This window comes from Melospiza melodia, chromosome 6, assembly GCF_035770615.1.
Source record: "Melospiza melodia melodia isolate bMelMel2 chromosome 6, bMelMel2.pri, whole genome shotgun sequence".
Lineage (NCBI taxonomy): Eukaryota > Metazoa > Chordata > Aves > Passeriformes > Passerellidae > Melospiza > Melospiza melodia.
Window position 1 is genome coordinate 20,732,069 of NC_086199.1, and position 18,715 is coordinate 20,750,783.

Consider the following 18,715-nt stretch of genomic DNA (forward strand, 5'->3'; position numbering starts at 1 on the left):
GTGCATTTTGGGATATGTCCTTCATGGTCCTTAATGCCAGCCTTCTGGCAAATATACCATTTGTATGTTATACATGGAAACAAATACGCTTTTAAGTCACTCATCTGCATTTCCTCATGTACCTATAGCCCTGACAAGGGCTATGAAGTAACAGGTGGCTTTGTGTTGTTTCACCTTCAGAACAGCAGGTTTATTCTTTTGAACAATTCATCATGTGAGCATTGTTCTCTAATACTAATTTTTGAAAATTGGATTAAACATCTGAATATGAAACTTGGAAATCTAAGCTGGCATCCAGGTTCCTGTAAACATGCCTTGCAATTTTGCTTTGCATGGCTTAAAATTTTGAATCCGCTTATGGGCCAGTGAAGCGTGATTCTGATTTAAGTTTTCTATCTTTCTGATGTAGAGGTTGGGAGGGCTCTTACTTTGGAACACACCCTTGTGAGAAGACAAAATGAATTCTGTTCCCCAGCATCCCTTGTGGTTAGAGATCAGTGTGTCAGGTCCTGCAGCACTGCAGTGATTTTCATTTGGAAAGGATTTTTTTGAGCTGACCATGTGAAATGAGTGGTGGTGCTGCTCCAAAGCAGTGCCATGTCCCTTTGCCAGGGATAAGCAAATGCTTTCCTCTTGCTCAGGCTTTCTGTAGTAGAACTTTGTACAAATATAGTGTAAGAATGAATGTTCAGTGGCACAGAACACAGCTTTGATATTGATTTGTGTTACTGTTGCATAACATTTAGGGACTCTGTAAGGAGCACGGTCAAATCAATCTACATGCGCTTAAATACTCAGAAATAAAGCAATGGAAAAATTTTGGGAAAAACCAATCAGATCTTACCAGAAAATGATGTTTATTAAGCACCAAGCCAGACCAAACTCTCCTGGTCTTTACAAAACCATGATTTTAAGACCTGTTTTAGTTCTGGAGCAGTAACAACAGACAATGAGTATTGAAGTTAATGGAAAGTCAAGGCACTGTACATATCAAAATATGCTGTGCAGAATTTGATTTTCACTTAGCAAAATTAATAATGGGGATCAGTAAAAAACCTACATGCTCCTGGCTTTTCAATGTAAAAATATATTTAGTCCCAGCATATATATGTGTGGAGGTTTTTAGGAAGAAATACATTTATATTATGCTGAACTTACACATGGTAGTATGAGGCACAGACAACATAAATGCCTATATCACCTAGAAGATTAATGAGCGAAGTGAGCTACTTCTGTCTAAATCTTTGTTCCCTGTCCAAGGGAATGAGGGACAGACATTGGTCAGTAGGCAGATAGGAGGACATGAGGCCCTCCTGCTTGCCACTCTCTAAGACTTTTATTGCTACAGAACTGCCTCTTTCACTATGAAAGCTGTGGCCCCTTTATTCCAGCTAAAAGTGCTCTCTGTCACCCAAAGAGACAACCTCCTTCTACATACGTGGTTAGAATGTCAAAGTAAACCCTGGTGCGACAGCAACTTTAGTTTACGTATATGCCAACGATATATATCTTTTATGCACATGGTGGAGATTCACACTGGAAAGAAGACCCCAACATAGGTTCTGTTTCTGTATCTAAATGTCCTCAATATTGAACTAGACTCAGATGTAACATTGCACCTCAGAGCTATCTCCACAAATTTTTTTACTTGATTCTTGTATATTTTTTTCATGGCTGTTTTAATTAGATGGTTTTTAATCATGCCTACTTCTACATGAAAAAGTAAGTTTTCTGACAGAAAGAATGTATTTCTTAAGTAGCTGAAATTATGATCTTTTAAAATCAGCCTTGAGTCTGAAAAAAGCTGTTTCGTGAGGTTTCCAGAGGTTCCTGCCAAAATGCCATGAGACCATTACTTCACATTTACTTCCAGATTTATCTGGAACCCAGAAGTGCAGACACAACACAGAAGAGCTGGAAGAAACGAGAGTTCATCAACTATTTCTGAACTTTCAAAATGAATTATTTCTGGTTCAGTCTGTGGAAAACAGAAAAGCTTGGGTGGTGAGGAAGTTGACTTTATTTCCCAACACTTTTCTGTTCTACAGTAAATCCTCTTCAGATTCAACAACACTTTGATTAATTAGAAGATAATTATCCATTTGCTGACTAAACAACTGTTTCTTCTGTTGAAACTAAGCAATAATATCTTCTTGCTCATCATCCTTCATGTATTGGCAGCAGATCTTAGGTACATACTGAGGGGAAGGTTTGGTCCCTCTGGGAATGCATGCATGTGGAGGGAAAAAACGCACTGGTTTGAGAAGGGTGATTGTAATGCTGCGCACATTACTTCAGGTATGTGCAAGTCAAATAGCCACTGACCTGGAGCAGTCATGGATCAGACAGCCCAGCATGGTTTCCTGCCTGCTGTGACCTGGCACGGCCCAGGACAGCGCGAGGCCTCTCCGGGCATGGCTGGCTGCCACCGCTTCCCTGCGAGTGGAAACTTCATGGCTGGTGATAAAAGGAGAGAAACTTTGCCATTCAGAGTTACCTTTCTGAAATCATGAAACAAGGTAGGTTCATGATTTCAGGTTAGTGCTTGCAGGTAGTGGTCATCCTTCCCTCCCTTTCACAGCTGAGTGGGGAGCACATTCCTAGGCTGAGGCCCAGATATCAATGCTTTTCTAAGTGCTGGGCAAAGACCAGCCCTACTGTGGTGCCAGTGCAATGGAGACACCAGGATGCCACAGAAATGATGCCTGGTTTTGCCTGCCTCTTTTGAACCTTCTCTCAACTTTATTCAGGGAGATCTATTATAAGAAAATTGACTTGTGTAAGATAAAATACTAATTTCTGGAAGGAGGGCAAGTTTAGACAGATCTTCATGGTTTTTTCGCCCCCAAAAATTAACTTTTTGTCACTAGCACAGAAGTAGGCATATCAAGCTCTTTTTTGGTGAAGGAAAATACAATAGTTTGACTGCTTTATAAACAGTCTAACGCTCCTAAAATTAAGTTTTTGGTGTATGCCCAAATATACTACAAAGAAAACATTTCCTGTAGTATTTTGGTGCTCCTGTTTGGTTCCAACTCAGACTGAGAAATGTAGAAGCCATTTCAGACATGAATGATTGTAATAGTTTGCACTTGTAAAGTGATCCAGATACTAACATAATGGACTGCAGTTGGAGTGAGAGCATGGTAAAATGGCTCTGTTACAAGCACAGTTCTTTAAAGGAAGTGGTGAAAGGGAGAAATTAATTATATTAGGTCTGGTATATTTTGACTAGAGGTGTAGTAGCCAATGAAACTGAAAAGGCTGTTAATTCAATCACTGAAATGATTTAGCATGGAAAAAAAAAAAGAATATGTAGCAATTTTAAAATAAAGCTAAGAGATTTTAATTGCTAGAAATTAGACTTGCTTGGAACTGCAGAAAAGGGGGATGGATGGGAACATCATGTCTTATCCTTTTTCATTGTATTTTACACACAAAAAGAGAGACAAGACAAATGATTTAGACAGGTTCCTTTAAGTCATATAATGACTTCCTCTTGACACTAAGTAATCCTACTGTTCTTAGACATATTTCACCTTCAACTGCAGAATGGTCTAAGTTTTCCTAAGTAAGAAAACATGGGCACTTTTGTCACATACAAAGAGAAAGGGAGCAGGCGAAGCTTAGAGATGGCTGGCACGATTTACAGCATTTGGAAAAATACATATAGGCTTAAATGCTCATGAAGGATCATGAATAGATGCTTTCCCTTTCACTGAGGATCCTTAGCAGCATTTCTGGTATCTGGGTCCATGTATATTCTTGGGCTATACACTCAGATACAATGCAGGTCAGTTTGCTGTGTGAAACTCACTACTCAGTGGCCACTGCCTATTCAAAACACATGGTAATCAGACAATTACTGGGGTTACCCCATTGATAGTACCAAAACCCCCGCACATATTTCTATTAAAGCAAGTGGGAATTCTATTTCTGGTAAATTCAATTTCATAAACATCTATTTAAGACAACCAGGGGTGAGCAGTACTCTATTCCATGCTAAAGAATACACACAGATATACTGTTTGCACTTTAACAATTCTTTCAGGGTCATAAAAGAAAGTACAAGTTAGTGTTGACTTTTTAAACAGTAGTATTAGCCTTGCATCACAGGAAAACCTGGGATGCAGCAAATCACATTTATGCAGTACTCATAAATCAGTAAAACACAAAGCTGAGCTGGACAACTTTTACATGACATCAATCACAAACTGTGAAATACCCAATAAAATTTCACAACATACCTGTGGAACAAGTTTTGCAATGTGCAAATAACATAGATTCCCCACTACCAGGAAGAAAAAAAAAGTCTTTCAACACATAGAATACAAATTCTACAGCACACATGAAAAACAAGTTCCACTGTATGTATGGGGACTTGAAGAATAAATATAGTATTTTAATAGCCATTAAACCTGAAGTGACCCATTGTCTCATGTTTAGTTAGTACTTGGTTTTGTGGTCTTTCATTGCCTCAGGGCTTTATTAGGAAGATGAATTAATGTGAAAGCTGGTCTTTTAAATGAATTGCTATATTTCTGACCTGAAATGCTGTGATCAGTCTAGAACCTGCCTGGTATTGGCCCCAAAAATTGCCCCCTAACACATTCATAAAGCTTCTGAAAAGCAGAAGTGCAAACAGAATGGAATATAACCATCTGAAACATAGAAATGCTTGTGCTTGGTTTTAACTGCATAAAGTAAACAAATTCAAGAGGCTACAGGGAGAAGGAGGGCAGACTGGCAAGCAGTAGTGTGGTATTAGAAAGAGTTCCTTCTAGGAGACCAGTAAAACAGCGCTAGAGCAATGGATGAGAGATAAAGTTAGGGGTAAACATCCCTAAAATATAGTGACCAATAAAAAAAAAAAAGACAAAGTTATTAATTATATCCACAATTTTATAATACTGTCTAAAGAACAGAAGGTACATAAAGGAATTGACACTCTTGGTATCAGTCTATGAGCTAATTACCACTGCCCTTGAGTTGGAAAGATGCATCTCTTCTTTGTCTGTGTCCTGGTTCCAGCCAGGACAAGGTTAATTTTTGCAGTAGCCAGGAGGGGCATGGTGAGGACCCAGAGGTTATTCTGTGCACCCTCACACTGTGTGCAGGGGGTGGTTGGGAAGGGGTCCCTTCCATTCAGGAAGCATGGAGGGGCAGCTGGGTATTGCCAGTTTCCATCTACTGAGCACTTGAGCGTTAATTATTTGCCTCTCTTGTACACTTTGTTATCAATATTTTTGCTGTGACTGTTAATTTTTGTATCTCATTTATGCTTCCAGTCAATCACTCCTAACTCAGCCTGTGATCTTTATCTTTTGTGCCTCCAGTTCTCCCCAGCCCGCCACAGGGGGCGGAGGAAGCGAATGTTTTGGAATTTTTCACTGGGAACTCTAAATTGGAGAATACCATTCCTAAACCACAACAGTTAGTCATTCCTTTTGAAATTCTTTCGAAGTATTTGGCCTTGCAGCTATGGAGGCACATGGATGTTGCTTCAGCCATAGAGTCTCTGGTCACAAAATGTGCAAAAGCTCAGCTTGAAGAAAGGAAACGTGTGTATTTCTTTGCCTTTAACTGAAGCAAAAAGGTGTGATGTAAAAGAAGACCAGAAAGAGAAGGAAAGGCAGGTCACAGAGAGAGAAAAGAAAATTATAGGAATGCAAATGTGGAGAAAGCAGATAAGACTTGTCACCTCCAGATAATCATTTGGGGAAATGTTACAGCATGAAGAGCTTGATTTTTGCTTAGGAACAGGTGTAGAGCAGAGTAATATGTAGTTCTCTGCAGTTGTGAGAAGGGGCATTTATATTTTTCCCTCTCAAGCAGTTTCCATGTGACAAAATACTTGGCCATACATTGTGTAATGGTGGAATGCACGAGCCCCTCCAGGCGAGCAGTTCTGCACTTTAGGCTATAGCAGCTCACTACCTCAGCAATATAACCAGCGAACTCATGTGCTGCTGTCACTGTTGATTGCAAGGATGACAATACTCCTGTGCCTGCTAGAAATCCTCAAAATCAGGCCAGAGAAAATAAATTCCTACTATTTATAGAAACTGGAGCTCCCCTTTCGAAAATGGTGAAATTCATTAAAGAATGACTGTCTTTGTTCTTTTCAGATTTCTGTGAGAGCTATCCAACTAAATCCAAGAACCAATAGAAATTTATTGTGTATTTATGTATTTTGTTTTCAGTGCTGCTTATTAAAAAAGTAATTTGAGAAACTTCTAGTAAATGAATATTTTTCATGTGCAAGTAGGAATCAGAATCTTGTACCTTATTCCTGCCTCATCTCTCAGGTTTCCTTTCTGGCCTTCAAGTGTAGTCTCCTATGTATTTCTTTGTGCCACTCAACAAAGGAGACTCATGTTGAAAGTAGGGCACCTACTTAAGTGTTTAGTTGGATTAGGGTTCTTCAGAGGATTTCCTAACCTCTGGAAAAAAATGATTAATTGTTGAAGCATTAGGCCTTCAAGGCCTAGACTTCCAAGAAATTCGGCTCTGAATCCTGGGCTGGGCTGACTGAATCATTTTATGATGGCCAGACCTAGGACTGTGCAGGGTAATGGTTTCTGAGTGCAGACAAAAATAGGAGGAGGTGAGTGCTGAGTGAGTAAAATGAGATTTAGAAACTAAAAAATCCCCAACCAACCAACCAAAACTAAAAAACCAAACAAATCTAACAAACAAACAAAAAAATCCCAAAACTCCAAAACCAACATCAACAACAAAACAAAACCATTCCCCCCTCCTCCCCCTCTGAAAAACCCCAAACCCAAATAAACAACCCAGTGGAAAAAGGCATACTCCAGTTACAGTTTAAAACTTTCTTAGGATATAGTCATCAAAGAGAAGATATTGTCTGACTCTATCTTTGTATTTAACTTTGTCAGACCAACTTTCAAGATGAGAAAAATCAAAATTATGTGATGATTGTGACATGCTGCAGTTATTTGTGAAGCCTTGACCGTGTTTGTGATGGTAATAGTTTCCCAAAAGTACTGTGCCTTGCAAGGTAAATCACAAAGTTAGCTTCAGCTAAGTAAAATTTGGAGGAAAAGGCCCTGATACGGTTAATTGGCAAATGCCCATTTTTTTCCCATCTGAAAAGCATCCATGTTCAACGTGATGTCATTTTCTTTAATGTAATTCAAGAACACTTGAATACTATCAAATGTTCCCATACTTGCCCTATGTGCTCGAAGACCTTTATGCATTTCTTATACATTGCATAAAAACTAAAATTACTTTCCTGCTGGCTTGCAAAATACTTGGGTTAATTTTAGCCAATAGTTGCATTTCTCATAACCTAGTCCCTCAAAGTGTCTTCTTTTCAGAGTTTGCCAAAGGGCTGACTTAGAAATGCTGGTTCTTACAACTCTCACCTCACTTTGTTGTGACTAAGCCCTCCTGAAATGCTCTCTGTTCCACAGGACATTCCTTCTGCAGCTGTCACATGCTGCTGTGCTTGCTCTGTGCTTACTGAACTGCCTTATACTCACATAGGAGTCTCAATTGTTTCTTTCAAGGGAGAGTTTCTGTTCTGTCCTGTGTACTTTTTCCTTTGTTGTTAATATCTTACGGTTCTCTACAATGACAGAAAAGCTGATAACAATCTTGAGTAGAAGAGATCAGCCTGCCTGTATGCTGATATAAACTGAAATGGTGGCATGAAATATGTCAATAAATCATCTTGCAGTGCATTTCACACATGTTTTTTTCCTGGTGTGAGTAAGCACATTTGCTGAGATGGGTCAGACCTGGGATAACATGAGTTTTTCCAAGAACTGATGATTTCCCTGGTACGTGCAAGTGCTTTGCAAGTTTAACCTGTCATATACTACTTCACCCCTAACCCACTTTTTCCCCAACTCACCACCTTTTAATTGCCTCCTAGAACCCTGTTCGTGAAAATACAGAGCTCTGAAATTTCAGCCAAAGGGACACTCTGCCAATATTTTTTACCTGGAAAAAGTGCTTTTCAAAAAGAAATGATAAGGAATAGTCTCAGTTGTAATCTAGAATTGCACAAAATAATTGGCTGTTCTGAGGCATAGTTATTTGGCATAACATGTTGCTTTGGAAGCTGTTTCCAGGTACAGCGTGGAGCAAATCAATCTCGTTCTTGTTTCTGGGAGTTCCCTGTCCTTGCCATGGAATTGCAATAAGCACTCAGAATGCTGTGGTCAGTGGCATAATTGGGTTTGGGCCCGGAAATAATGGGAATTCAGCCAAAGCCTCTGAGGGAAAGAGAAAGGACTCTGTAAACAGTTGTAATTGGGTCTGACTGAAAAAAGATCATTAATGGAGCTGTGTTTTTAAACTGCTAAAGCTGTTCATATGCTCTAATTCTACCCCTAAACGTCCGCATTTGGTGCCAGTCATTACCCCTGTGACTATATGGAAGACATAGCTCCCTTCAATTCTATATTCAAGAGACAGGTTGGATCCTTACTTTCTTCCTATACTTTTTTGTCTTCTGCCCCTAGTACGAGAGGCACAAATGCTGCCAGGGGTTTCTACTGCCCAGTGGGGCAGCTGCCCCTGCACAAGAGGAGTGCCATTGCAACTCCCCACTTCCACCTCTACCCATCACCACTGTGGTGAGATGTAACTCTGCTGATAAGCAGGGCCCCCATGTGCTGCCTGCACACTCTGGAAACACCTGAATTGTTCTCTGCAGAACAGAAATGACAGGGAGAACTGCAGAGGAAGGCAAGGCACCCCCCAAAAATCAATCAAGATATCTCCATTGTGAAAGAAAAAATTGGGAGACAGGAAGAACTGCTGGATGGGTGGGAAATATATGGATATATCCAAATATATCCATATGCTTTAAAGAAATTCTCGATGTACGAGGGAACAGTATAAACAAGGCTCAGAGATTTTCATGTGAGAAATTTCTTGTGCAAGAGAGTGAAAAACAGTGCTCAGTGCAAGGATAGTGCTATCCCATTATATAGCTGAGCCTGAGGGCAACATTGGACAGGGTGACCCACTGGTATCTTGGCATTTCTACGGTTCTTTCCTAGGGAAGTGATGTTTACCATGTTTTCATCTTTTTGTCCCAGTGGAGACAGGGAGGAGTCTTTCCTGAGAAGTGGTTTTTTTTCTGTAAGAAATTACTAAGTCAGGTGAGACCTTCAATGGCAGAGAATGAAAAAAGAGGCATGAAGAATGACCTGTGTGCCTGAAAACTTGGCTGCTAGTTAATCTGATAAAATATATTGATTTTGTCTACAGACTTTGATCTGGATAGAAATAAACAACAGTCTTGGTCTAAAATCTAATATCAAGACAGAGTTTTGTTCACATGAAAAACTGAAAAACTGACAAATCTGAAGTGCAGAAACCAGAGTGCAGCCCTACCCTGTCTGTTTTGGCTCTCACTCAGTAGTGAAGGCACTCCAGAAAGGAGCTTTACTGATATCATCTAACTAAAAAAACTTGAGTTAGACTTGGTGTGTAATATGTCTAATGATCTGGAAAATATATGTTGGATATTCTCCCTGTGGTAACGGACCGAGACACAGAAAGACAGCCATATTTTTCAAAATTCAAGATTGTTGCTCAGTTTTCACAAAATCTTTACACATTAAAACTGGCACTGTTTCTTAATTATTGAAGAAATGCAAAATTAGTGGAGCTGGGGAATTACTGAAAGGCTGCAGTACTTTTGAAGCCAGACCCACCCATGTTTAGGTGGAAAAATGCAGTGGAAACAATACAACCCAAGAATTATTTTCTGTGTAACTTCAATTTGAGTTCTCATCCCAAATTCGTTGATGTACTTGTCTGAATTTCTGCTTATCTTCCTGGCTTCATTACACAGCATCTGAATGTTTAAGAGTGCTCAGAAATCTTTATGATACCTGTGAGGCACAAGATATATTCTTGTTTTCCTTTTGTTTTAAGGAGGAAAAGAAAACAAGAATTGCCAAAGGGCATGCAAATGTCTGTGCCAGAGCCAGGTAACAGGTACATGTTTTCAGTGTACCAGCCTCTACCAATGCCTGCAAAGGCAAATTTTTTGCCCCCCAGTCGTGTGTATGTATGCACATAGACATAAACAGATAGATGTGTAGTGTGATTGTTTCCTACTATGTGTTTGCTCCATGGGTGTTTGACATTCGTGCTGTGACATTGGAGCAGGCCTTGGTCAAACACGCACCAAACTCACATCCTGGAAGACTCTTTCAGTGATGTAATATGTACAGAAAAGTGGCTCTAATATCTTCTATCTTGGCCCTGATTCAGGGTCAAGAGGATATTTCCAACAGTTGCTTGTTCCAACAAAGAGTGCTCTGAAAACCCAGGCCCTGTGAACCGAGCAAGTGCTCAGAGCACACACTTCTATAAGAAGCTTGCTTGCCTACTAAGCAATTCTCAGCAATGTCTTTGGCTGCAAGCTATTGTTATTTGTTTGTACTGTGGCAATGCCCAGGGGCTGCAGTCAAGGATCAGGGCCCCATTGTGCTAGGTATTCTAAAGACACAACAAAAAGGTCTTTGTCATACTCTTAAAGCAAATCTGAGGTGAGTCTGGGAAAAGAACTTTCCCAAATCCAAAGTTCTAGGGCCAATTTATAAGCAGTTTACTTCTCTCCACACTTTGGGTTTATTCTTGGTTTTCTCATCTGCATTGTTTATTCAACACAGATAATAAATGAACTCTGAAAAAACAATGGGAAATGCAGAAATTTGATGTAGTTACTTATATTTTCTACTGAACTTTTAAATAAATAGCCATTCAGTGACTGACAGAGGTGCCTTGAGGACTTAGTTGCCATCTTTGGCTCCCTTGAAGTATTTTGTTGTGGTGACTAAAGTGACTGAACACTGAAGTCTGAGACAGAAATAACACTTGAGAAAACCCAACCTTTTTCCATTTGTATTTTTGATGTGTGAACATCATTTGCTTCATGCATGTGGCATTGCTGGGGGTATCCACATGACACAGGATTTTTTGCACCTCAGGCATTCCCCAGCTGCTGGCACTTGAAGTCACATTCCTTTCTGTATCACATCAGTTTAGTTGCTGTGGATACTCTTGTGATGCCAAAAACAAAGGATTAGGATTTACTGTAGCCCTTCCTCTCCTAGAACAAAAGGTTCTGTTTCTGAATGTCCTATCTGCATTGCAGGCAAGGGGAGCACTGAGTGTCACAGAGGAGGGATGGGGCTGGAGCTCCATAAACACTCCCACCCTACATTTGGCAACGATGCCCTCGTGTCCCCAAAAGGTTTTGGGTGAATAGAATTGGGAATTAAACTTGTACTGAAGTCACTAAAGTGCAAATACCTACAAAGTCATGTCAGATCCACCTCAGCACTTTGGCTTTTTATCTTTTCTGTATGTCCTCTGTATGCCTCTAGTCTCAAATGAAGAATGAGAACAAACTTTTCTCGGTTTTGGAGATACTGCTAGTGGTGCATGGGATAGTTGAACCCACAATAACAGGAAAAGGGTCTGGAAAGTCCCTCGAAGTGGTTCTTCACTCGTTGAGGAATCACTGTGTAAATCAAGACGATGGTCTGAAGCCATAGTTTATATTTTTCTGACCCTCAAAAGCAGCTCTGTAGGAACTGAGTCTATTTCAAAATCCACATTCAGCTAGCAAAAGAAAAAAATGTAATGTTTCTGGAAAAAAAAAAAAAAGAAATATAGTATTAATTCTCAGAATAATTCAGCATTTAACACACATAATTCTTGCCTATTTTCATCTATATGCTGATTAATTAAACATCTTAAAAACCTGGTTATGTATTATTTTTTAAAAATATTCTTATGTTCAAAATAAAAGTTAAATTAATACATCTAGCCATTGCTGGTGGGCTTCTTTCATAAGCCTTCTCTGCCATGGATTTAGGAATTGAGAGAACAAACATTTATCAGCTGGAATAAAGACTTTTTTTTTTTTGTTTCCGTTTCTGTCTTCTAAGATGCATTCCAGGCTTTCAAAGAAGCCACAATAAAGCTCTAATTTTCTATTTATATGCTCAAACATTATTTTCATTCATATATCTATAACCAGATAAACATTCTGGAAATTCACATTGCAGTATAATCACTTTGTTCTTCTTTTGGGATACTGACTCATAATTAAATAGATGCAGCTGAGAGACAAAAACGTGACATTGAGACTGTACTGTTGCAGCAAGGGGGAAAAAAGATGAAAACAGAGGTTCTAAGGTCAGCAAACCAAACTGGAGTAGGAACTCATAAATTGGGTTAATGCTCTGGTGCATCCACAAACACCCTTTACAAACTGTGTACATTACAGCCAGTGTTTCATACTTTGGCTTTAAAATGGGGATAATTACTTTCCCGTGTTAGAGGGTTTTGTGAGAATATCTATTAGTGACTGTAAAAAAAAAAAAAATCTTGCAATATGGTAACACTCACATAGGGATCAAGAGAAACAAGAAGCTTAATTAGCATCTCACTAGAGACTTATATTCTCCTTAGAAAGAGCAATAGACTGAGTTACTGAAGGTAGCCAAAATTCAATCCCTTGCTGTTTATGTAATGAGCTAACTCACAGTTGGTATTTGTTGTGAATTGCACAGTAAAAGAATTTACTTTAAAAATGCCTTTTTGTTGAGTCTTGAATGTGTTGTCCAAGATGTCTCATTTTTAACAAACTTTCAGAGAATTTGAGCCTGACCTGGATTCTGAACCTGTCCAGATTTAGCACTGCAGGCAGCATCTGCAGCTCCGGGTTAGGTGGCTGCAGGAGCATTTCCAGGCTGGGGCTGCACACTCCAGGTCTGCAGCCTGACTGGGCTCCACCACCCGGCTGGAAGGGGGCTCAGGCTCCTGCTGTGCAGCCAAGATTTACAGCACTGCAAGTCTGGAAAAGGCTTTTTGGATCTACTTATGGGCAGGCTTATGCCACCACTAAGGCACAAGCTGTATGTAGGGTCTCCCCTGTTCCAGGGCACAGCCCTTTCACAGCTTGCTGTGGAGCTAGGAGAGCAGACAGGGAAAAAACTGTTAGATTTCTTCTTTTATAACTCCCTGCCTTGAAGCAAACAATTTCTTTCTGGGGGAAAAAGTGTTCCTTAAATAAAAACATTGTATTTCTTATGAAATCTGTTAATGCTGCTGAAATGACAAAGATAATGATTGCAATAATTGTTTGTAAGGCGTCAGAAATGTACATAGGCATATCAAAATAAAGCAGTCTACTTAAAGCTGACCACATGTAGCAAGTAACAATAGTCTAAAATATTGTAACTATCTAAAGGTTTTAAAGATGTCTTTGTTTAAAAATAGGATTTACCCATGGATTTTTAAACAATTTAAAACCATTACAAATTGGTTCATAAGAAAATGCAATTGTGTTATTTTATTTTTAGTCACTTTTCTTTAGGAATAGGATAGCCAAATTCCCTGAGTTCTTTGAAATGTTTCTATTAAGCTTCAAGCTTTCATTTGTTCATGGGATAATTTTCCATGTCTAACCCCAATTTTATTAGAAAGGAAAATTTCTATAACTTGACTCAGTCCCTGTTTCATGCTGCACTGCAGAGGAAAAACAGCTGTTTTTTCAGACATCTCTCAAGCAAGGTGATGTGTGTTTCCATGTAACTCTTGCAAATACAGCGCAGCCACTTTTACAAAGAAAGGTATTGTGAAATAGTTACACCCCTGAGATATATTGTAGGTTGTTAGGAAATTAGTCTTAGCCAGACTGAAGGTGGATTCTTAAAATAACTTGTAGTGTTTTTGGCTTCCGTAGCATTTTTGATGTGGAAGATCTGCTAAGAGTATAGAATCATAGAATAACTGGGTTTGGAAGAGATGTTTAAAGGTTGCCTAATCCAACTGTCTCTGAAATTAACCCCATCCAACCTGACTTTGATTCCAGGAATGGGGTATCCACAATTTCTCTGGGCAACCTGATCCAGGGTTTCACCATTCTCATAAAAATTCTTATATCTCGTCTCAATTTGCCGTCTTTTAGTTTAAAACCCCACTGCAACAGGCCTTACCAGAAAGCTGTCCTCATCTTTCTTATAAACCCCCTTTAAGTACTGAAAGACTGCAGTTAGGTCTTCCCAAACCCCAACTCTTCCAGCCCATCCTCCCAAGAGAGGTGGTCCATCTTTGTGGCCTTCCCGTGGACCTGCTTCAACAGGCCCACATCTTTCCTGTGCTGAGGAACCAGAGCTGGATGCAGCACTGCAGGTGGGGTCTCATGAGAGTGGAACAGAGAGGCAGAATCACCTCCCTCACCCTGCTGGTCAGACTGTTTTGTTGCAGCCCACAATATGGTTGGATTTCTGGGCTGAAAGTGCACATTGTTTGCTCATGTCCATCTTCTCATTCACCAGTACTGCCAAGTCCTCCTTTGCAGGATAATAAATGACCTATCGAGGACAAAATATATTTGTTCTGAAATTTAAATTCACATATTTTTTTAAGGCACTTCCCATTTCTTAGTCTTAAAATTTGCCTATTCTACAGGGAATTTTCCTTAAAATTGACTATAATATGTCTGGAAGTCCTTGAGTTCAGATAGCCAGAGGACCTTAAGATTACTATCTCTAGCAGGCTTCTCATGACTTCCAGGTTCCTTCTCATGGTGCATCCCTGCAGGTTTTCTGGACCATGAGATTTCAGAGCATCCATCTGGGCCTGTCTAGGCTAGCTCATGGCCCTGCAAATGCCAATTTCATTCACAATCTGCAAGCTCAGGGAAGATGCTTTTAGAGGCAGCACAGAAAATGTGTATTCCAAAAATGTTTGTTTGTACTTTTGAGCTTGTGAGAAACCAAAGGTATCAGTTTCAGTGTGACTCAGGTAAATATTATATATGAAAAATATGAGATTTTAACTAATTCAAAGTCCTTAAATCTTTGTGTTTGCACACATCATTACACAAATCTTTGTTGTAGTGTAGTGTGTTATCTTTAGACAAAACACATTAAGATGTATAGTGTAATGCTAAAAAAGGGTATAAATTACATTGCTAGTCGATTACATATGATAGAGGTCCTAATCTAGTACATCCATCATTGTTGCTGTACTTTCAGTTAGTAAAGTGTCATTTTTGTGTGTCATTTTGGCTGCTTCTCTGTGTATCTTCAGTGAGTGAGGAAAAGACCCACACCTTCTGCCCTTGGCCCACTTTGCAGGTGATCTGTGGAGGAAAGCTGGTGATGAAGTGCTGCAGGCAGCTGCAGCATTCCCAGGCACTGAGGAGACCATATACTCCCAATGCCCACAGAAAGAAGAACATGATCTCTGCTGGATAAGTCCAGACCTGCAACAAACAAATATAAACAGATTTTTTATCTTCCTATTTAATGAACTTCTACAAAACTAAGAGCTCAGCTTTGAGAAAATGACACTGGCAAACTCTTCTCTGTTGTGAGCAGGATCTTGTTGTCCTCATTCAAGGAGGAATTTCATATTCTGGCCCTAGCTTGCATTGTTAAAGAAATCTGGACATTTCCTAGAAGCCTGAAGGTTTTTGGCTACTAGAAATGCTAGAGATTTCCTCATGCTAAGAAAAACCACAGACTTCTCCAATTACAAATATAATTGTAATTCACAATTAGAAGTTACAATAAAATAGCATTTCCTGCAGAACCAAAGACTAGTTTAAACTTGCAGTCATTATTTGCAGGGCAGGAAGGATGGAACTAGATTGTAACTAGGACTATTTATGTGGCTTATACATTGCCCTTAATAATATAAACATTATGCCCATCTTGGCCACACTCATGAAAGGCAAAGTGAAGCATTTGAAATAAGAAAGGCATTTCTCAAATGTCTTTTTCATCTTCTCCATCATTCAGTCCCAAAGTGTTCAAGACACATTGTTGTCTGTCAGACTAAACAGAGAAAGGAAAGCATTATTCAATTCTTGAAATATTTCAGTGCCCACACATCTTCAGTTCTCATGACTTTTTTTTTGTCCAGTGATTTGTGTCAACGATATTATCTATTCAGAGAAGTATGAGGCAAGAGGATAGAATGTCAACTTCTATAAAGTCTTTCATTCCACGTACTTCCCCAAACAAATGCTTTACCAAGTTAAATAACATAGCTTCAGAATTAAAATATTCCAGAGGGAGAGGCAAGGAAAAAGCCAATGTTTTCAGTTGAAAGTGAAAGAGAGACATGGAAGCTTCTAAGGCCAGCTCTGGGATGCAAATGAGGATGTTCTTATAACCTCAGTTCTGTATTTCAGGGACTTTGTTAAGGGCAGGGTGCTCAAGCAGAATTTGGAAGAGGGCATTTCCAAGGCAGGAAAACAGGGCAGAATGGCATTTCAATTCTATTTAACCACTTCAGGTCTATCCTGCTTTCATGTTTTTTCTGACTGAGTGAAAGACTTAAAGGGTACAGTTTTCCAGAGTAGCATACATTGATGTGATTCTTAACTCTGCAGTGTGATGCTGGTTTATATGAATTGTCATAGATTATGTTTATATAATGAAGTGTCATAGATGAAGACAGTGGAAATATTAGAGTTTTGTGAGGTTTTGCAATTATGAGCTGAAACTTTCCTAAGACAGCATGTGAGATTTTTGATACACTTAGGTAAGATATTGTCTTTCTGTTCAGAGCTTGATTCCCAGCACACATTTGAACTTCAGTTCTGGTCTGAAGTTTTATATTAATCAGGTCTGAATTCTGCATATTTAATGCATTTTTTCCTCTCTTTTATCCTATCCATACTGTATGCTACAATTTACAAATATTTTCTCACTACATAATCTGTTACTGATGAAGCACTGTCTTGATAGAAATGTATACAAAAGTAAATGCTAAACTAGAATAGAGCATAGTTACATCACAGAGAACTATCTGGCATCTGCCTCATTAAAGTGGTCATGGAGGTAACTTTTAAGTCTGTATAAATATGAGTATTAAATGCTATATCTTTGTGCTTTCCAAGGAAAGTTGTATATAATCAAAGTGATAGACTCCTTACAAATATTGGATTAGTCACATTTAGTGATTTATGGAAGTAGACTGGTCATCCTCATGAAAGCCAACAGGTACACCTTTTCTCTTTGACATTTGTTAGTCATTAAAAAGGTACCTCAAAATATGTATGCTTGACTCTGAGACTAGCACAAAGTTGCACTGGGAAATGCCTTGATGTCCAAACATCTACAGAAGGAAATATGTATTTGTACAGTCACCGGGATATTGTGAAGAAGCAATGATGAGATGAAGAGCATGTAAATTCTCCCCTCTTTGTACAGTGGAGTTCTCACTACACTAGTGAAATTACTAGTGTAATTCTGTGAATGAAAAATATAAAATTTATATGTAAAATAGAAAAAAATAGAAAAATTCTACTTGCAAGAGGCAGGTTATATTTAACTGAACCTCTAAAAATGAAGAGGCAGTATAGATTAATATATTTGTTTACATTTAAGCATTTAATAAATCTTCACATAATCCTGCAACAGATATTAAATAACAGTCTTCCATTAATTTAGCAAGGGTGGAACAGCAGTGTAGATAATGGCATTTAAAAGTTTTCAATTTTTGCTTGATGTTTGAGGTTCTGCAATCCTACCTCTGAATTTATGAATATATTTGTCAAAAAAAATCTGTACTTTAATCAAAATAGAGGATTTTTGAATTAACAGTCTGGTTTGCAAGAACTCCTACAAAATAGTCATGACAGCAGCAGCTGCCATGGGTCTACATGATACCTTTTAAATTGATATGGGAATGTCAGCTGGTCAGCAGAGTGCATCTGCACCTCTCTTGAGCTTTGGCTAGAGGAATATACAACAGGAGGGTGAAATGAGTATTTACTGCAGCATTACCCTTGTGTATTTGCCACAAGTTCCATTATCACAAGCCTTTTTTGTGTTATTTGTTCATTCTTGCAAATATTCTTCAAAGAAAGGTCAGGGAGGTATAGAGCTAAGCTTAATACTGCTTTTGAAATGTACCATGAAGTGCTGCACACCGGAATCCAACATGTGCAATGGTCATTCCCACTAATACAAACAGAAATGACCTCTTTAACTACTGACTCAAATTAGGCCCTGCTGGAATCCTAAGGCAAACTAATAATTTTCAAAGGACTAAGCAAAATGCTATTTCTCTGCCCTCTCAAATAAATTGTGAATGCCTTGAGGAACTGGAAATAACTAATAGCCATCTTTGTGTAAAACTTCATTTATTTTCCTTTTAACAGTCTCAAAAAATCAAAATCTAACACACTGTGACCAGTCTCAAAATCTGGGCTAAATGCTCCATGCCACATTACCCAGCTGGAGAAGTAAAGAGGAAATAATTCTCTCTTACATATTACACTGTATAGCTATTCAATGACAGCAGTCTTCAATTAAAAAAAGAATTTGAATTAAGTAGATCCAAGTCATTCTGGCATTTTTCTCTACTGGTATATCCATGTAAAAACAGTGATACTGTTGCTCTGATCATCCCAAGAGCATCTACAAGGCCTGGATGTGTTTCAGTGCTCCCCATATGACATAATTTTTGCAATGAAATAATGAAAATATTTTTTAAAATGAAAGGTCCAACTAGCTTAGTATCATGCCTCTACCAGTGGCCAATTATGGTTGCTAAAAGAGTCAGAATAGGGCCAATGTACAGACATTCCTACATCATACTTTCCTGACATTCTGGAGTTTCCTAACGCAGCAGTAATTCTTCTCTGTTAGAAATATAAATTATGTACCCATTACCTAGTTTTGAG